The sequence below is a fragment of the Ambystoma mexicanum genome, chromosome 12, assembly GCF_040938575.1.
Source record: "Ambystoma mexicanum isolate Mex_15411 chromosome 12, UKY_AmexF1_1, whole genome shotgun sequence".
In the NCBI taxonomy this organism is placed as follows: Eukaryota; Metazoa; Chordata; class Amphibia; order Caudata; family Ambystomatidae; genus Ambystoma; species Ambystoma mexicanum.
This window is the reverse complement of record NC_090936.1, coordinates 44,655,452-44,677,517: the sequence shown is the minus strand read 5'-3', so window position 1 is coordinate 44,677,517 and position 22,066 is coordinate 44,655,452.

Genomic DNA, 22,066 nt, shown 5'->3' with positions numbered 1-22,066 from the left:
AAAACAGTTTTTGCTGGTATGCAGCTCCATCTTGTTCCAGCCCAATCCTGCGCCCTGATTTTATTTAAAAAAAGACACACTGTGTTTGAAGGTGTGCCCCTTCGAATGCATTGCCCAACCAATGCCGCCTCTCCTGATGCACACATCTTGTATATTCACAGTGGGCGTAAATGCCGGTGTAACCCCCCAAACCCCTCTAGCTCTGTGTACAGCCAAAAAGGGTAAGAACTTCAGGCAGGACTTGTGTGTGTGCTCCATAAGCTTGGAGAGGACACACTAAACTCCCAGGCAGGAGCTGGTGCTTGAAAAGCAGGGAAAGAAGGGAACAGCCCCAGGAGGAATTATTTAATGAATCGAGAACTTTTTGGGGACGTTCGGTCAAAAATCTGAAGATGGCCGCCAGGGGTGGTGCTAAGAGGACCTGTCTAATTTGCTGTGGGCAATATGACCCATCGCAACTCTAAAAGAGCACTGACAGCAGTTAGAAAATGTAAATGTAAACTGCTTTTAATGTTTCAGAGGATTCCCAGCCTGACGACAGAGACTATTCAAACAGCATGTGAATCTATGAAAGATACCAATGCAGGAGACCAGGAATTACAGGTAAATGGCATATTCCATTTGAGCCATGCTCTATAATCGAACCGCTTCTGGAGACCCATTCGACCTATGTCGCTCAACGCAGCCTCGAACTTCATGAAGCACCCGCTCGAAACTGACTCGACGCCAATTCGCTGCTTGGGACCAACACGACTCTGTTTTCAGCTGCAAGCAAAACCTCACAAAGCATGGCTCGACACAGTCAAACCACCTAACATTGAAATAAGGTACTTTGAAGTGACCCTGTGCTCCCGATCCACCTCTTGGGGGCCCACAGACCAGTTAAATCCCATTTGCATCATTTTCTATCAAGAATCCTATCCTCTGTGACCCTGACAAAGAATCCAGAGTGCTTCTATGTCTCTGTTCTCCATCTTCCGCTTTCATTTACATTGATGGGTTTTTGTATTGTTTTTAATAGTTGTATAATAGATTTGTTTAATTAGAGTAGATATTTGCATACAACCTTGATTGTGCATACTTTTATTTTGGAACTGTTGTAGTATTGCTGTTTGGGTTGCTACCTGCTCGCATTCACACCCTTCTGTGAGGGTAGACTTCTCTCGACATGCACTACCACAAAAGGCAAACGCGGTATATCTCTTAGCTGTGCTTGTTTTACCTTTATGATTGGGATCTTTATTGGTTTGTAGAAATATGGGGGGGGGTGAGTATGCGGCTTAGCCACTACTCCTCCGTCTCCTGTAGAGCAGAAGCAATTTCCTCACAATCACAGTGTGTGGTCCTGGGCAACCCATATAAACGTATGGTTCCTAACCTGTCAAACTTTCCAGTCCTTAAATATTTCAAAATTGTTCGTCTCTATGATTGATTTAGTTCTCATAGTATGCTTTTAAAAAAGCCTCGCTCATTGTTTAACAATTTGTAGTGTTGCTTTATAAATAATAGAGCTCTTATGGCCCACTGATGCCGTGCTTTGAAAGGGCGACCACCACCTTCAACCCAACCAGTCTTTCTCCTCCCTCACCAGTGTTCCGGCGTGTCAGCTCCTCCCCGTTAGGAGGAAGGTGGTTATTCCCTTTACCACGCTTGACCACGTGACTGCCCCTCCCTCTACCACGCTTGACCACGTGACTGCCCCTCCCTCTCCCATGCCTCTTTTGCCAGCTTGCCTGCTCTTTTTTCCTCTCCCCTTTTATCTATGTTTATAGGGTTTTGTTTTTACTTTATCAGCTTGAAATGAATAGTTTTTTTTTCTTATTTCTTCTTTTTTCTTAAGAAATATAACCTGCATTTTGTTATTTAAGAACGTTACAGGTTACATTTTGTTGTTTTAACCATATACCAAAAAAAACATTTTTTAAAAACTACTCCCCTTCCAGCTCAACAACCCAACCATTCCCTCCTGTCTGTACCCCCCTCTCTGATATGCCTTCCCCAACTTCACTGCCCACTCTGCCTCCCTCCCATTGCTGCGCACTCAGTCCGCTCATCGCACTGGGATCCTGGTTGTGTTCATGCCAATCTCCCTGCCTCGGGTCACATTATTTGAGTCCAGGATTGCCAGAGGTACATTTATTATATATTGCGATGTGCACCCTGAGGCCCATGGGCATGCGGCGCGTGACAAGAATTAAAATAAATAAATAAATAAATAAGGAAGGCCTGCTCAGAACCTGATCGAATGCCTGGCGCACGCATGCATGGGATTTAAAATAAAGCGGTGCGCTATTCAACCATGAGCGGCGGTACCATTTATGGGGGAATCAGTGATGCGTGCAGGGATTCCATGTACTGAGAAACCAACCATAGCAGCCTCGCGATCAGAGCGAACCGTGCGTCGATGCGCATGAGAATACTATCCATTTGATACTTACCCCGGGGTATTAAAATAATCTGCACATCCAATTTACATTGTAGTTCTGCTCAGTTCAGCTCCCAGAGGTAATGTGTTCAGTGAGCTATAAGAGTTGGCACTCGGTTTACGTCATAACAATAAAAGGATGCCCTGATGTGGCTCACAATTGATCGTCTGGTTTCTATGGATATCAGAATCCCTTTTTTAATATCCAACAGTTATTTTAATGCTATAAATACGTGAAATTAGTCTTACAAGATAGTGTCGTCTTACTGCACTCGGGTGATAAAATAGTTCATACATAAACACAGTTAAGGCATTGCACATGCCCAAAGAACACATGGCGTGAGAACATATGCACAGTGCAAAACTGCTGGGGCGTCGGCTTGCCTGGAAGAAATGGTGCAAAATTAAAGCCGGGTAGCTGTTACCTACAGGGTTGAAACGTAGTTGGCTCTAGATTTGGAAACGACCTTGCTGGGCTCTGTTGTTCCTTGTGCATCGGGGTAGAAAAGCAGGTTGCAAGATCACAGGTAACTGTTTGAGGTTTAGCCAAACACCTCTTTTGTTAAGTAGAAGAAGGGGGACTCTTTGTTCCTGGCTATCTTGCTTTTAGGTCTCAAAGAATTGTTCTCACACACTGTTGAATGTGATATAATTTCGCTTTTATTTGTGCAAGTGGTTGGTTTTCATTCCAATTGTAGTATACATGTGGTACATTTGGGGGTCTTGAGTCCCCTTGTTGAGACCTAAAAGCAAGATAGCCAGGAACAAAGTCTCCCCCTTCTTCTACCTATAGGGATGTATTGCACCCATGGGCTTTGAGTGACGTCTGATAGACAATGAGGTCGCGGGTTGAGTTTGACGGCACTCGGGACGTTGTGATGGAATACAGCCCATCTAAAACTTTGATGTGATGAATCGAGAGAATGTGTCCCCTCTTCCAAGGGGGGGCATGACCTTTGGGACTAGGGATATGAGCCTGCTAAGCTTAACACCCCCCTTAAAGGACAGGGCAAGCAGGATCCCACTGGGGGGTGAACCCTTGCCCCCTTAGAGTACAGGCAATCCCTAGAGCGGGATACGTGTTATCCTCCAATGTCTCCAGAATCACACAGGTCTGTGAGCTTCATGATGATTGATGAATGCAATGTGTTTTCAAGGAATGCATCTAAGAGTGGTGTGGCTTTTGAGCCTCTGCAGGCACTGTATGCAAATCAGTGCAGAAAACGAGTCTTAATCCCCCTCCCCCGCTACAGTAAGGCATAAGAGCCCATCCATGTGGTTGTGAGGCCAGAGAGAAGTCATGGAGCCGCACGGAATAGACTTCCTCTAAAGGCATGGCCCGGTGCCGATAGAACACACCATGCGTGGTGTTTGGGACCGTGGTCAACCCGAGAAGCTGCATTGAAGTGGAAGCAGGTCCTGTGCAGACAGCTCAGCGGGGAACGCCAGAAGCTCTGGAGCGAGAGGAGACATGGAGCGGCCACCAGGAATCTGCTAGACGCTGGTGTGGAGAGAGCTGCAGCTCCCACAACATGCCACCAGAAGATGACAAGAAGAGCCACCGCCTCCCTGATAGACACGACTAGAGGCGCACAGCAAGACAGCAAAAAGTATCTGGTTGTTCAGGGTAATTGGGATGTGGTTGGCAAGAATGAAGCAAACCCTGAGAAGGGGTGAAAAAGAGGTGACCCAAGAAAGGGTGAAATCGAAAACGGGGTGAGAAACTGACCGCAAGAGGGGAGTTAGACAGAGGCGAGCCCAAGTAGGGTTGAAAGCAAAAGGACCCCGAAGCAGGGTGAAAAACTAATCTTGGGAAGGAGTGAGATGGAGAAGACTCCAAGAAGGGGTGAAAGTGGAAGGAGTCCAAAGCAGGGTGAGCAACCATCCCTAAGAGTTGCTCATTATGCAGGCCTTCCCAAACACCTACTTCATCGCGTACAGCTCACCCAAAAAGCAGCAGTACGATTAATTCTTAAATTGTCTAGACATTCTTCAATCTCCGCAGCCAGGCGTAGTCCTCACTGGCTCCTTTCACAATCTCAACTTCAATTCAAAGTTTTGTACCTTGCTTTTAAATGTGTGCATTGGTTGACCCACCCTACCTTGCCCAACCCACTCTACCTTGCCCAACCCACTCCCTTGTATCACCTTCTCTCCTGATTCAAACTTCTAATGCTTTTCTACTTTCCCTTCAAGCTGCTGCTCCACTTTAGGCGACAGGCATTTCTCTGTTATCGGGTGAAAAATTTGGAACAACCTTCCCTTTTTGACTCTGAAGGCGTCTCTTACCTAACAAAACTACCGAAGATGCTCGCTAATCATCAATGAATATCTATAAATGAAACCATCCATCTCTAACCTATCTAACCCTGCCACTATTTTCACAACTGAAAGTCAGGAGAATGGCTCTCTTCTCCTGAGGTTCGATGACTGGTATTTCAGCCATTTTTAAAAACAGGATCTTTAGATATTCTTCAGTGATCACTTTGATCAATTCATACCGTTCCTTTATTAGAGTTCTGGACTCTTGTTGCTTCCCTTGTCTTTTACTATACGGATTGATCCTCTTTTTAGTAAGATGAGTTTGGGGTCTCCAATAATGATTCTTAATTACTTTTGTTACATTCTTTCTCAATTGACTGTGAAGAGTGTGAACATTCCTGTACTGATTTTCATTCCCTCTTGTTAGGTTTTCTCTCTCTTGACTTTTGACGAGTAGGAGCATTCCAATAATGATTCTCATTAAATCTTGTTAGGTTGTCGCTCTCTTGACTGTGATGAGTATGAAAATTCCAATAATGATTCTCATTCACTCCCATTAGGTTTTCTCTCTCTTGACTTGTGACAAATATGAGCATTCCAATAATGATTCCCATTCAATCTTGTTAGGTATTCTCTCTTGACTTGTGACAAATATGAGCATTCCAATAATGATTCTCATTCAATCTGGTTAAGTTTTCTCTCTTGGCTGTCACAAGTATGATAATTCTAAGAATGATTCTCATTCTCTATTATAAGGGTCCTCTCTCTTGACAGTGACGAGTAGGAGCATTCCAATAATGATTCTCATTCAATCTGGTTAAGTTTTCTCTCTTGACTGTCACAAGTATGATAATTCTAAGAATGATTCTCATTCTCTATTATAAGGGTCCTCTCTCTTGACAGTGACGAGTAGGAGCATTCCAATATTGATTCTCATTCACTCTTGTTAGGTTTTCTCTCTTGACTATGACGAGTAGGAGCATTCCAATATTGATTCTCATTCACTCTTGTTAGGTTTTCTCTCTTGACTTGTGACGGGTATGAGCATTCCAATAATGATTCTCATTCACTCTTATTAGGTTTTCTCTCTCTTGACTGTGACGAGTATGAGCATTGCAATAATGATTCTCATTCACTCTTGTTAGGTTTTCTCTCTCTCGACCTGTGGTGAGTATGAGCATTGCAATAATAATTTTCATTCACTTCTATTAGGTTTTCTCTCTCGACATGTGGCGAGTAGGAGCATTCCAATAATGATTCTCATTCACTCTCGTTAGCTTTTCTCTCTCTTGACTGTGACGGGTAGAGCATTCCAGTAATGATTCTCATTCACTATTATTAGGTTTTCTCTCTCTTGACTTGTGACGAGTATGAGCATTCCAATAATGATTCTCGTTCACTCTTGTTAGGTTTTCTCTCTCTTGACTGTGACGAGTATGAGCATTGCAATAATGATTCTCATTCACTCTTGTTAGGTTTTCTCTCTCGACTTGTGGTGAGTATGAGCATTGCAATAATAATTTTCATTCACTTCTATTAGGTTTTCTCTCTCGACATGTGGCGAGTAGGAGAATTCCAATAATGATTCTCATTCACTCTCGTTATGTTTTCTCTCTCTCGACTTGTGGCGAGTATGAGCATTGCAATAATGATTCTCATTTACTCCTGTTCGCTTTTCTCTCTCTTGACTGTGACGGGTAGAGCATTCCAGTAATGATTCTCATTCACTATTATTAGGTTTTCTCTCTCTTGACTTGTGACGAGTATGAGCATTCCAATAATTATTCTCGTTCACTCTTGTTAGGTTTTCTCTCTTGACTATGACGAGTAGGAGCATTCCGATAATTATTCTCGTTCACTCTTGTTAGGTTTTCTCTCTTGACTATGACGAGTAGGAGCATTCCGATAATGATTCTCATTCACTCTTGTTAGGTTTTCTCTCTTGACTATGACGAGTATGAGCATTCCAATATTGACTCTTATTCACTCCCATTAGGTTTTCTCTCTTGACTGTGACGAGTATGAGCATTACAGGGATAGGTTCTGGATGATGGACCTGTCTTATGTTTCTGGAAACCCTGACGAGCACCGTTTTGGCATATCAGTTTCCTTAGGGTAGGGCACAGAGGGAAAGCGACAGAGAGGAGTATTTGAGTGAATAAACCGTTCAGTCACCAAACATGTTGGCTTGTCCGTCTCCCAATTCTGACTTAACCCACCTGCCTCGTTCCTTTTCCTCACTCTGTGCTGTCCCCATGGACCGGCATTGCAGGGTATAGACAGGAGACACAAGGGAGTTATAGACAACATAGAAAAATACCAGATTCTCTCTGTCATCGCTCCACAGCAACCCACAAATCTGAAAAATAATACTTAGCCGAGAGTGATCTGCATGTCTCTGCTATTATATCTCATCAATTGATTATGAATTCCACAATCCTCTGTCATGAAGTCACAGCAGGAAGGTACAGCATTCCTAAAGTGAAATGGTGATCGTAGCTTCCTGTGGAAGCCATATTGAACATGACTATGAACGTTGACTAGGCACACTTCCATTGACATTGGTTTTACTCTATTTCTCAGAGCCATTTTGTAAATGTTTCAGAGTCCGTAAACGTTTATTAATTACTCTTAAATATGAGCAACAGTTGAAACCTGGGATACTCTTGTAGCCGACAGCCTGGGGAAATTGGCGGGGCATGTAGTACTTTTTTTATTTTTCCTACTAGGAGCCATCTTGGAAGTTAACCTTCCAGGCCTATGAATATGAAAACGGATGCAATGTAACAGCCACAAGGGGAAGAACATGGAAGTCATGTGATAGACAAGCACGTCCCTACCCACTGCACCTAAATGCCTCCAGGCACAACAAACATTTTTCAAGAATATCGAAATGAGATATTAGATCTGTACGACCTAGTTATGTACTTGATAAGAAAATCAACAGCAATCTGAAGATCGAATCTCTTTCTCATTCTATCCCTTTGAGCAAAGACTAGTGTAACCAATTGACTGCAGAGGTCATTTTATTATTTTTAAAAGCCTGCTCAGCGGTATAAAATGCCATTTTTTTGTGTGAATTAATTACATTCTTAGACTTCATTTTTAATACCAAAACTTGGTTACAAGACCACTCTACATATGTTTTAACTAATCTTGTGTACAATGGTCAGAAAATACTGTAGTTTCATTGAAAATGCCAATAAACAAATGTAAAAAAAAAAAGAAAATATTAATGGTTAACAGAAAACACCCAAGGTGGGGAGATCATCAATTATTTACAGAGAGAAAATTAAAATAGATCTCATTGAGATAGACAATACAAAAATGAACCTTTTCATGCTTGTTGCACTCTCTCCGCGTCCCAGTCGTAAGAATGTCCATGGGCCACCAGGTTCCACTAATAGTAATGTATGTAAATATGTCCTATGTAAAGCGCTTTAAATAAAGCGCTATACATGAAAAACAAATTGTTATATCACAGCAGCGCAATTGCTTGGTTATTGGTTATTTTGACTTAAGGTTCGTATGCAAGCGGACAGCCAGGAAAAAGGAGGCAGTGCCTCATCCGAAATGTTTTGACTTACATCCTCAATTGGTGGGCACCACACACTCATGATTCAAGGCAAAGTATCCTGCCCCTCCCCACAATCTAAAGCAATTGACCAGCGCACAGCTCTACAAATCCAATAATAAATAATATTATCAATTAACTTCCAATGCCCCTATATTTGAGCCAGTACCAAGTTCTCAAAGCAGCCTCCACTGCCAACAGAGATCAGCTGTGGGCGCCTTATCCACACACAAAATCAAACCCCAAAATCGAGTTCTTAAAAGGTTTTGTGAAATGAGGAGACTTACAGAAATGAGGAGAGAGGAGCAAATGAAACAGTTGAAAACACAAGGATAAGGGGAAAAATGGTTACTGCCTTCTGCGCATTCAGGTTGTCGCTGACCGTAATGGGCTGCTCGGCGTGTGACCTTTGCTAACCACCGAGACGCCCCTGAGCTAATACTCTACAGGTCCCTTTCGATAAACCCGCCTGGTCTATAAATGTCAACGCTGCAAGACCTTCTGATCCTCATCACAAAGTCAGGATCAATACACTGCTGCCACAAGACTGGAACATGTCCATTGCCAGCGCCACCGGCAACACCGCCCGCGTTAACACTGCGCACCGCTCGTACGACACAGCACAGAGAGCCAAGCGTGAGTCAATGGGCCATATGAGTACATCTTTTAAAAAAAAAAACAAACATGGCATCTGGCAGAAGTGATATCATTTTGAAGCTATATCCTATGTTTGCTGCTAAACTACATAGTTCCCTTCCTTGGGCATCTCCTACAGAGTTGGGAAAGCACTCAATGCACTAGGCCACAGCATTCCATAGCGTAAAGCGCTCTGCAAACTTCTACTGTAGCTTACAAGGGGTGTTTGATGCATTCAGCAGCAATCGTAGTACAGTGTCTCCAAATAGTTGTTCTACCAGCACACGCCCTAAAGGTCGAGTCAGGTCAATCACAATCCACCTTTCCTGGGCGCAATTGTGCATTTACCGCCCACGCTGAAAGTAAAAAAAAATGTCACTAAAAATGCCTCCACCATAAAAATAGAAACGAGACTAGGTCCCTTTTCGGATGACGGTGGCCATTTTGGAACATGTTTTCCATGGCAGCTGTCATCCGAAAAGGGACCTAGTCCCTTTTCTATTGTAATGTTGGTGGCCATTTTTTTTTTTTACATTTTCAATTTCTCTGACGGGACATGTGCTTGCGCAGAGTTCATCTCCCGTCAGAAGAAAAAGAAAATGAAAACCATTCACACCCTAGGAAATCATGAGGTGCAAATAGCTTTCACGCCCTGGTTGGGTGAGCGGACGTGGCGTTTAGCAGCCCGCAGCTCTGCCCTGCTAAACCTCGGTCTGGCGGGGCGTTAAACACCATGTCCGGCCTCCATACGGGGCGTGAACGCAGCACTCTCTGGAGCTCATTTGCTGCTGGCGCCCTACATCATCTTGTACTTGTATTAATGTAGCCCCGGGATCCACACTGTGCAGCCGTCATCACTTAAGTTGTTTACCAGTGCGAACGGAACCCATTTTATGGCTGCAGTGTCTCTTCTGCCCTGACCTCACTGCAATATACAAAATTAGGAGCGGTGCACATCCGCCAATTGGCCCGATGAAAACCTCAGCTAGGCCTTCATTTAAAATGCAGCATGGAAAACTCCCCCAGGAATGACTGCATTGAGAAGTGAAGGCCCAGAAAGGAAAGGACTTGAAACAGAAAACCAAGTCACCCCAAGAACTAGCCAAGCACTCATTCTCAGTGTCGCCAAACAGCCACCGCCATTCTGACTTCATATTTTTCATATTTTGTTAAAAATATGTTTCTGCAAAAAGTAGTAGTCCGAATTTCTAAATGCTGGCAAATCTATTTTTTTATAATTATTTTAGGTCGAGAAAAAACGTAACTTCTAAAACACTCCCTTTAGGTTCTTAACTGCACGCTCTTTGACCAGAAGCAAATATGGAAAGTCCTGTTTCTATGATGAGTGTCAAAGCAGATGTGTCCATGATTCCTCCATGGCCCGCTGGCTATGGTCTTTGTTAGTCCATGCTATTTTTCCTGACATTTTGCAGGGTTTCAGGAAGGGGTGGTGTTAGGTCTGGAAAAGAACGGGGGCTAAGCTAATGTCGGGACTGGCGGGATTCGGGGCTAGCTATAACATTTTGTTTGTTGTCCCTGAGCTTCTATCCGGGGCTACAACCAAAAGACCCGAGGCTATAGCCCCCTCAGCCCCCCGCTAGCAACACCTCTGGTTTTAGGTATGTGGCGAGACTGAGCCATACGTTGAAGCGCCAACTTCAGTCACAATATTGTGCGGAAACGACGACTGCCGCTTTAACCTCTTAGCCGTACAGCAAATCTATATTTTCTCGTCTGCAAATAGCCTGTTGGCTTGATTCCCCGTGGGTCTAGCACACTTAGAAAGAACATGCAATCACGCAGCCAGTTCTGTTTGCTCTCTGATAGCAGCGGCTGCACTACATGTCAGCGGGCCAAAGCAGGTGGATGCCCCACCCCCTCCATGTGCCTGCCAGACTGGGGCTGTTATCGATACCCTCCTTCGGGAGCACCCGCAGTCCAGGCGCACAGGCTGTCAGGAGCCGACGGCGCGGAGGGCCATTGTTGAAGCAGAAAGATATATGAATCCAACACATCACGAATCATGACACTCAAATCAAATTTTGATGGGAATTAAAGAGTATGGGTGTACGCCTGCCTGGGCTTGTTGTGTCACGTGAATAGCATGAAATCAAAGTTCTTAGTTTATTTATATATCCGTAAAATGCACAAACCAATCGACCCCAAAAAATGGCCGAATCTCATTATGTCTCCAAGGTTTCGAGACTTGTATGTTAATATACATATTAAGAAAAGTGAATGTTAATGTACCTGTTCAGACAAGTTTAGGGTGACCAGATCAAAAAAAAAACACAACCCGGGACATGTCATGGAAATAGAAGTAGGACTAAAGTAAATACAAATAACACTTCAGTCCTACTTCTATGTCGCTGACATGTTGCGGGGCGGGGAGGAGGTGCGCTCACAGGCACACTCCTCTCATTGGAGAGGAAATGGCGGCGTGAAAAGCATTTCTCACCCTCATTCGTGCGGGAAGACCAGATTTACTGGGATTTCGAAATTGGGTCCTGGCAAAACCCGGACAGGGTTTATAAAATCAAAAAACTCCCGGGACGGAAGGTGATTTCCCCGTCTGGTCACCCTATACAAGTTCGTCCAGACTACCCATCTCTCCAGACGGTTCTATGTTCATTCATCAACAGTGTTTTTTTCCGATTATTTTTTGTCATTTTTACCCACAACCCCCTATATTGTTTGATTAATTTTTTCTAAAAGAAATTTTGCAAAAATCCCATTAAAAATTACTTGACGAATGAACGTCGTATCCTCCAGACACTTTTCCCCAGCTTTCCAGAATATCCTCCTGATGCCCAGGGCATAATGGGCTTTGAAAGCAGCCTGAAACTACCCCAGTGGTGAAGGGGTCTAGACCACGGCCTGCCGTTATGACTTTTCTGCCCCCTTGCTACACTCTGTGGCTTCTCATTACTGGAACAATGTGTGCCTGCCTCACTTACCACCCCTGGTAGCAGGACTCCAGATACACCTGGCCACAAAGATGTGATGTGTAGGGCGGGTGAGGACGCAGTCTCACGAGACTTCCATGCAATGCGTACACGGAGGAAAGAGACAGACCGCGTGAGCAAAGGAGAAAAGCAGACGCTCCCCGGTCATGAGGCCTGGGCCTAACGCATATGAGTTTTTTCCAACTAACACTGCCACAGGCCTGGGCCTCATGCAAAAAGTTGGATCACTTGTCTTTGATTTAAAAAGTCACTTCTGCTGTTATGTTTTATATGAAGCCACAACATAATTGGCGACGAGGATCGAGGTAGATACCCATCATATCCAGCAAGGTGTGACGCCTCCCCCGGCATTTCTACAGTATTCAGGTAGGCCTGTGATTCCATGGCCGCAATGGGAACCATTATTTACTACGTACTTTGAGACGGTGAGTGGCATGGATTGGGCAGCAGGAAGAAAGAAGGCCAAGTTACTCAATACCATGGGGGTTGAAGGCCAAAGGGTATTCGCCAACTTGAAGCCTGAACTGGCTGATGGGGATATTGCTGACTGTTAAGATGGATTTCTAAACTCTGGCCTGGTGGGCAGAAGTTTAGGAGGCCACCCTCGGTTTAGTGAAACAGGGGAATATTTTGTACAAGCCAGACCAATCTAGGTAGCGTGTTAGGTGGTCAAGACTAAGTCTCAGGAGGGCTGAGAGTGATCGGAAGCCCATAATGAGCACACACAGCAACGAACCACAAATTACTCTTAGACAAGTGCATATGAGAAATATCTATACATTTATTGTCGGCTGGACGAAAAGTAACTTTTGTAATGGGAAAACGGTTATCACACAAATTCTTAAACTGTACAATAAACATACAATGCATTTCCTAATGCAATTTAGGGATGAGATCCAAACGCACCATCACGCAGATGAACAAAAAGCGGGTCTTCTTGTAGGGGCTTAACGCAATGAAGATTTGGTTCCCACTATTCGAGTAGGCACTGCCCTTGGTGGCACAGCAGTGTTCAAAAGGGGAGAATAGCTAAGGAGTGCAGGCTAACCAAGCCAAGTTCGAATACCTTTAAGGGATACTCGTGGTAAAAAACGATCAGCTATGCCGGGGAGCCAGTTGATGACTGTCACCAGAAAGCAAGAGATGGCGGCAATGTGCGGTTTTGGTGAGAATACTGAGGACATGATATGTGACATGCTGATTGTGCATACCAACGCCAGAAAAGTGAAGGACAAATTTAGGAACAGACCTTATGTAGGCACAAAGAAATGGCGGGAACTGAGCAGGGCACCGATGTACATGAGTACAATGGAAAGGGCAAAGACACATACCTAGCTGTTAGTGCAATGATGAAGACGGATGGAAGAAAGAACCTCTGAAATGCCACAGATGTACCATCACGCACCACTTAGTGAATGACAAAGACTGTCCCACAAGGAGTAAAGAATGCTCAAACTGCAGGAGATATAGTCACATCGCGACAGCCTGCAGATGGCGGAGAAAGAAAGTTACTTATATAAAAGGCGAGGGGGACTTGCGTGGAGACGATGCGGGGGATGAAGATAGGCCTACAGTCATGGTGAACAGTGAAGGTTGAGAAGAGAAAAGCCACATTGTACGATAAAGGTCAACGGCAACGAAACTCGAGTGATGGCTGATTCGGGGTCAGATTTAACCATCCTGCCCATTCAAACATATATGGACATGCTGGGGCAGCACAAAGTGGCAGTAAGAAGGACACAAGACAGACCCACTGTGTTTGGGGGAGCCTCAGTGAAACATTTGGGCTACATCAATGCAGGCATGGAATTCAAAGGCAGGCAGACAGACTACGGTCAGAGTTTATTTTTCCGAAGAAGGTCCAGCAGTATTGGGGTGGGATGACCAGCACAAGCTGAACATTGGGCTGGATTCCAGCACAGATGATCAGGTATTCTCAATCAGAACAGGAGGGGTACCAGTGATGAGAGATTAATTCCCCACCTTAGTTTCTGAAGTGCCAGGGAAAATAAAAAACTATATCCACAAGATCCGTCTGAGACCAAATGTAGTCCCAGTCAAGCACATGGTGAGACCCGTGCCTGCAACTGCAAGAAACACCCTGCAGGCCCAACTAGTGAAAATGGTCAAAGAAGGTACCATTGAGATGGGGGTGTCCTCCGAATGGTTGGGCCTGATGGTACTCGTAAAGAAACAGCAGTCGAACAACATCAGGGTGTGCATTGACTTGAGCAGTCGGAACATGGAAGTAACAACAGAAAGTTATCTGGTAGCCTGCATACATGAGCTTATACTCATGGCAAAAGAGGCCACATTATTTTCAAAACTATATATGAGAGATGCTTACCATCAGATAAGCCTGCACAAAGATGAAATCCACTAACAGTCTTACTTACGCTGTTTGGCACCTACTCATTCACCTGCATGCCCTTCAGGTTGTCATAAACTGCGTCAACTTTTCAAAGGATGATGGACTCATTGCTGTGCAACATAGGGAATGTGTCATACCTTCAAGTCAACATACTTATTTATGCAGAAGATGCAGAGACTCATGTGGTCCTGAGGAAGGTACTTTTGAAATTTCAGGAGGCAGGAGTACGTTTGATATAGGAAAGTACAAGATCAAAGTGAGTGAATTGGAATATCTGGGGTTTAAAATATCAAAGGATGGCATCAGTCCCAATACGAACCTCCCGCAAGCCATAGTTAAAGCCCCAGCCCAACCTCAAAGGATGAACTAAGATCCTGTCTGGGGCTGACAGAGTACTACGCAGAATTTGTACCCCAGTTCTCAGAACCCACAGTCCCATCGAAAGAACTCCTGAGGAAAGGACGGAATATGATTGGTGACAGGGGCAAAAAGAAGCGTTTGAGGAAGTCAAAAAGAGTGAAATAAAGGCCTGTTGTTGGAAACCATTCAACCCGTTATGGGAAACCTACATAACCATATGCATATGGGTTAGGATACATACTCCCCAAAAGAAAGGCGACACGGAACATGTAGTGGTGTTTGCATCTAAAGCACTGCCTGAGACAGAGAATAACTGCACTGTAGAAAAAGAAATGCTAGCATGTGTCAGGAAGCGAAGGGGGATCAGATATTCTGTTAGATCCAGGACTCGATGTCCAGAAACAGCGCCTATTCCTCCCTCTATACCCACACAAAGCCTTCATTTACCTCATGGAATACGGAAACATTCCCACAGCAATCGTACCCATAATCATTCGGTACGCTGCTATTCTTTCCGACAGCGCTGGGGGTTGCCCTGGAAACGCGAATGCTCTGCGTTACTAAGGTCACGTGTTTTGTCACTCTGAGTTCCGTTTTCCAGATCACAAGACCGGCGTTATTTGTATTTATGCCCCGTTTGAACTTGGCGCTTCGCTTCTGAATTTGGATTCTATAGCCTAGTGATTCTTGTGACTTCTCTTGACACTTGTATATTTTGACCCCGGCCTGTTTCTTGGAACTCTTGGTGGTGTGACCTTCTTGTCTACTTGTTTTCCGGATTCATACGACCTCTGAAAGTTACTCAACCTGAGATTTGGCTCCTGTTTGCTCACGCTCCTATGACCCTTGGAATTGTCCCCGACTTGCTACTGCTCAAGTGACTCATCTTTGTCTTATCTTCATCGTTGCTGACCCGGACCGCTTCTTCGACTCGCCTTGGATCTGTGATCATCGCTGACGGAGCTCGGAGTATTCTTCCTTCCGCTGACTCAAGTACTGCCGTTTTACCTGGCGCATGGAACTATAGATGCTTTGTGTTGCTTCTTAGGCGTCCTCGTGCCGGCGGTTGGTAGGTGGATTCCTGAACTCCTTTCATCAACAGGAACTGTGAATTGGGACCAAATTAGGCATCCTCGTGCCAGCAGTTGATAGGTGGTTTCCTGGACTGACGTGTGGTCTTCTGGCTTCATCTTTCTTCACGTACCTGCAATAAATACTGCATATGGTAAGAGCGTTCTATGTTGAGTCTTCATTAAGGAACTTAGTTCATTCCTTAGAGTCTAACTGATCTGGTGTTTTCTAGGTTAGATGTCTCAAGTACCTGTATTCATAAAGCAACTTCCTGCTAGTCATTCAGGTATTGCCTTCTATCCTTGTTTCCTATATTGGTTGTTATTGACGTTTCCGCTGGTATCAATTTTGACTTCCTTTGCAGGCTGGTGGTTCCTGTGGCATCCATTCATCTTTTGATTTATAGATCTGTCAGGGGGTATTTCTTGCCTCCTCTGACAGGTATATTGGCAGAAAGAACTTGTCTACTACACAACGGCTTCAACTGCCAAACAGAGCTTTGCTTTTTGGCAAAGACTATTGAGCTCTGTGCTAACAGCATGTGCCTGGTGTGAGAGTCTCATGGTATCAAAAGTATGACTGACACAAGGGCTGCAAGTTTTCAAAACCTTTATTTTAATCTATCTAGCTGTATACCTAAAATGGGAGTAGTCTCGACCATCAAATCAAAGATAGCGCAGTCATAGTTAGTCTTTAGTCAAATAAAAGTGGCCTATGCTGAAAAATTAAATAATGCCTGCCCTTACTATAAAATAATAAATTCACAAAATAAAAAATCAGTGTTCAAATTATAGGTCCGTGTGGCTGAGCAAATTTTCCTCCTCAGGTTGAACCTCACATGGTAAGGTGACCCACTTAGGCTGCGTGACACACCCTGCCCCTAGAGACACAAGATGCAGTTCAGATCGTAGATCAGGGCCCACTTAGCCTTCTACGACCAAGTTAGCCTACCCCGGAATCGGTAGAGAAAATCCAGCTCACAGGGTAGCAAGTGCTCTGTCCCTCTAGATAATGACAACAGAACGATGGACGCCTTTGGAAGGGAAATATTGGTAATAGGAGCCACCATGGTAAAAGCTGCCAGCTTTCTAGTGATCATGACCAGGTACGATCGGGCGATGTGGCATTGAATAGCGCCAATGCTGGATCATCTCCCAGAAGATAAGCACAAGGAGACTTTTGCAATCCTCCATGAGGGCGAGGAGGCATCTAACCATGCCATCAATATGGCGGTCGACATTGCCGAGACAAGCTTGAATCAGAATGGCAATGGCACGGTCTCAATCAGGCAGGTGTGGTTAAAAAGTACAGATTTTAGACTAGAGGTACAAAATAAAGTAGTGGGCATGCCATTCGAAGGCAACCAACTTTTTGGGCCTATGATCGATGAGGCATTAAAGGCGATTAAGGTGGATACGGACACAACAAAATCACTCACCTCATCACGCCCCTTTCGGCCCTTTCAAGGTGCAGTGGGGCGTACATCCTCCACAGCCAGAGGTGGACGACAATACCAGCATGGGTCGTGTTTTACGCAGGGGTATAGGAAATCCTACCAATTCGAGACCAAAGAATAGAAGCCGCAGGCAGATGGTGCACTGGCATCCCTTCACAAAGGGGCAGGCCATAAAAACAAGCCTGACTCCCCGACCAGGCCAGCCTCCCTATATCCACAGCAGCAAGTAGGAGGCAACCTAAGACACCACCTTCATCAATTGAATGCAATAACATCAGACAAATGGGTTTTGAACATCGTCCATAAAGGACATATACAAGACTTCAAGGACACTCCGCCTCTCTTCCCTCCGGAGGAGCTTCCGCAGGCTCATCTCAGTTTCCTTAGACAGGAAGTCCTCGAAATGCCTAAAAAGCAGGCAGTTCAGAGGGGGCCACCAAAAGAAAAAGGAAAAGGAATGTACTCCCGTTTCTTTGTGGTAAGAAAACCCAACAAACATGGCGGCCCATTTCAGACCTTCAATAAAGAAATAAAAATTCAAGATGATAACTCTGGCAGATGTCATCAAAGCAGTGCAAAAAGGCGACTTCCTGGCACGTCTCTAGAACTCAAAGATGCCCAGTTCCACGTGCCCATCCACAAAGCACCTAGCAGGATTATCAGTTTCAATATGGGGCAGGAACATTATCAGCTCAAAGTCTTCCCCTTCGGACTAAGATCGGCGCCAAGGACATTCACAATGTGCCTGGCCCCGGTGGCAGCGCACCTAAGGGGGAAAGGATTGCAAATGTGTCCATGCCTCAACGATTGGCTGGTGCGGGTAAAGACAAAGCAGGAAGCGTTATGGGCAACTCAACAAACCACAGCCATGCTCAGATGGCTGGGCTTCTCCATAAACTACAATGAGTCATACTTACACCCCTCCAAGAGCATGGGCTTCCTGGGTGCGCAGTTAAACACCAGCAAAGGCTGGATCCGTCCATCACAGGATAGAGCAGCATCCATCCCGCGTTTCCTTGTGTCCTACAAACCAGGAAGACTTCTGTCAGTCAGACAATACATGAAGCTACTTGGCACAATGCCATTGTGCATTCCCCTTACCGCTTACTGCCACCTCCACATGAGGCCGCAGAATGGTAGGCACATAAGAAAACCAGTGCATGGAATGACAAACTGGAGGTCACAGAACCAAGTTACAATGATGCAAGGATCCATGTCATATTCTAGAAGGGATGCCATTACGATGTTTTCTTTAGCTTCAGCACCCTTTCGTAAATCTACTACCAGGTCTCTCATGACTCCTGTTACCTCTTTTTTTATTGGAGCCACATCGCAAGTTCATCTTGGGGTATCGGGACGATGCGTTCTGTGATGAATCTAGTAACATCGTCACTGATTCTCTGGAGGGAATGTTCTCTCATGTGGCCAGGGAAAGCAGAAGCAGACGCTACCGAACTCCGACTCTGGGGGTGGCTATCTGCGGGAGGATCACACAGGGGAAGAGAGGTAGGAAAACGATAGACCAAAATAACCTGGCAGTCATAACTCCACATGACATCCATCCACCTTTACAACATACTTGTATAGCTTATTGTAGCATAGAGGAAGAAATTCCAGGTTTTCCCAACCAATTGCCCTATTTACCTTTTCCTGAGACGAGGAAGAGAGATGGAGCAATGAAGATGACTGGAAGCAGTAAGCCAATGCCATGCTCTAGTCTTTGGAAATTTTTGACCTATGCCGGGAAGTTTAAAACCAACACAAAGCGGATCGGAATGAGAGGGAATGGCAGCGGAAGAGGCAACTTGCTCTGATGCCAGTCGGGATGCCAGAGAGAAGCAGATGTCAAGCAGCAGGGCGGAGCTTAATGCGGACGGTGTGAAGGGAGATTTAACTGAAGACAGCCAACCACCTGGTGACCGTGGGTAGCAGGAGCCGCCTGGAGCAAGGAAGGCAAAGCAAAGACTTACAGGCTGACAGGACAGACTCCTAGTCAGCGGGCCTCCTTAAGGTCTTCTCTTCCCAGTACCATCTGTACTTTCCAAAGGAGTAGTTTGCATAACTCCATCAATCTTCTTCTTCACAGTACTCATGGAAGATGTCTTGAGAGCAGACTGTATGTCCATTTTAGTTGTCCTGATCTTGGTGGTATCAATATTTACAGGAAGAAAGCAATGAGTATTACAATAGCATACAGTAGTGCTTTCTGGTTGTTTCTCAGCAGACTTCATGGATTTCATAAACTCGAGGGCAAGAGGTTTAGGAAGTTCCATCGTGGAATGGGAGTCATTGTCCCCATGAGGGTAGTCTCTTCCTGTGAGGTCTCGCTTTCTGTCACCCCTAGGGGGAATGTTGTATAGCAGGATCCACTCTGTAGCCTCAAAGGGACGGGCTCTCCACTGGTGAGAGATGACGTGATCCCATGAATCATCACAAAGTACAGAATGAGCTGAGTTTCCTTCTCCGGTGGCACATCTGTTATTGTTCTCAAAATAATATTTTGCCCTACATGGATCACAGTGGAACGGTTTAAGTAATAGGAAGCATCGCCTTTCATACAATAACATGATCATTTATAACAGGCATAATACCAGAGACCAGTCTCTAAGCATGGGACCAGGATTCAAACCTGTGTTGCTCTGCGTTTTCTTGCTGCCAAGACAAATGTGTTGCCCTTGAGCTACCCTCCGGCCACAATATGTGCCTCCTGTCTTGCACTCTAATTTGATCTTTTAAGAAATCAGAAAGGATGAACCTCCAAATATGTAGATTTTGATTCTCTTTATTATACTGTACATTTTGGTCTCTGCAAGTTGTTGAAAAAGGAAGCTGACACAAAGGTGGCATGAATTTGGTTATAGACTTTTATTTATGGTTTTGAAAACCAAACTGTCCTTATCTCTAAGAGGGTTTTCCCTGCCGCAAAACTAATGCTAAAGGGTCTGTCATAATGTCCGTCAACTTAATCTCCACCGTCCTGTGTCACACCCTACTTCTATCCCTCACACTACAACTAAAGGTTAATCTAATAAAAAGTTCCTTCTTCAGGAGAATGGCTCCCTTCTCCTGATTCTTGAACAGTGTCCAGAAGAATGTCTCTTATCAACGGAAATGGCAGGGGGAATGACTCCCTTCCCCTGGCTCGCGGGTTCTACCCACTCTTTATGCATTTTCATGTCCAGGAGAATGGCTCGCGTATCCTGATTCTTGAACAGTGTCAAAAAAAATGTTCTCTTACAAAGAAATGGTAAAGGGAATGACTCCCTTCCCCTGGCTTGCAGGTTTCACCCAGTCCTTATGCATTTTCATGACCAGGAGATTGGCTCACATCTCCTGATCTGTACAGTTTCCAGTAAACCCAGGAACTCTTAGCCCGGGACCAAGAAAATGACTCCCTTTTCCTGGTATTACTTGGTACAGTTCAAAACAAGGCCTGGGGGAATGACTCCCTTCCCCTGGCACCTTTATCACAACTCCTAATTTGGTACTAGGAAATGTACTTCCTTCTCGTGGTATTGTTTGGCACTGCTCTTTCTCACTGCTTTCAGCCAGCGGTAGCCTTTGCCACACTGGTTTGTTCTTAGTAAAGTCCCAAATTTTGTTGGGACCCCAGGCCCTCCTATGGTCGTCAGTGGTTTTCTCTTTCTCACTGTGACGAGGAAGATTTCCCCTTATGCTCTTGAAATCTGCTTTCCGGTCCCAGACCCTTCTCTGGCTCTTATTGGGATCCCCAACCCTTCTGGTACTCTTGTTAGGGTCCCCGACCCTTCTCATGTTCATGGTAGTTCCCTGGTCTTCTCTCTGCCACTGATGCTTCTTGGGCTATGATTATGGTCCCCGGCCCTGCACGTATTTGTGGTAGGGTGCCCGACCCTTCCCTGGTGGTCACTGGGTTTCTGTCTGCCACTGCCATGATGATTTTGGTGGCACGACGGACACTGACTAGGCCCCATAGTAGGTTCACTCCCACTGGGCTGAGAGAAAACTGTTTGAGCGTCCCCTTTGGGTCTCCCATACTTCCCGTTACCTTCTCGGGGGCTTCGTTACATCACAAGGCTTACTGGGACCGGGATCGGCTATGTCCACTCTTCGGGCTTCTGTCCTTCTCAGGACATGCAGTGCGGTGTCTCGCAACACAGCTCAGCTCGCTTCCTCTTCGTGGTTGTGTGCTCGATTCTGCATCAACAGATCCAACGGAGAACTCCCACAGCTGCTCCCCTCCATTCAATGGGCTGTACCTCAGGTGATCGTCCTTATCCCCAGAGGGGAGGCCCTGCCCATGATGTCCTCCCACATTAAACCACCCCTAGGGGGGACTATACGGTAGCAGACACACCTCCCTAGTCTCATGAAAAGGGCTCCCTTTGGGGAGAAGTGACGACACCTTGTGAATCGTGACATTTCTCAGAAGATTTTTTGGTTTGCCGACAAATCCCCTGCCGATGGTCTTCACCTCAGATTCACTACCTGACATGACTGGTGCCGTGTTTGTTTGCTCGGCCTCTCCATCGGCATAAAGATACATTTCTAAAACAGTGCAGGGATAATAGACTGCCCAATCCTAGCTTTACTGTGCTGTCCCCACATGTTTCATATTGGCTAGTTAAGCAAAACTGTATTTGTTTCAAGGAAATCAACCTAGTGCATGAAGGCCTTTTCGGCCCTCCCATTAGTCGCCTCAGATAATTCCCTCTTCGTCTGATCCCTGTTAGACATCTCTGCTTATGCAAAACATTATCGCCACAATGGCATCCTTAGGTTGATAAATCAGAGACATCCCCGGACACCTAAGGACACTTGTCCCTCAGAGCTATCTCCCTTTTGCAGGGCATTTATCCCCACTGGCCAACCAATGACCGTTCAATCTTTTAACACCTTTTCAGAAATTTCAAAATTTAATATGCTCTGAAACGCATGCATAGCCTTGAGAAAGCATTTAATGTGC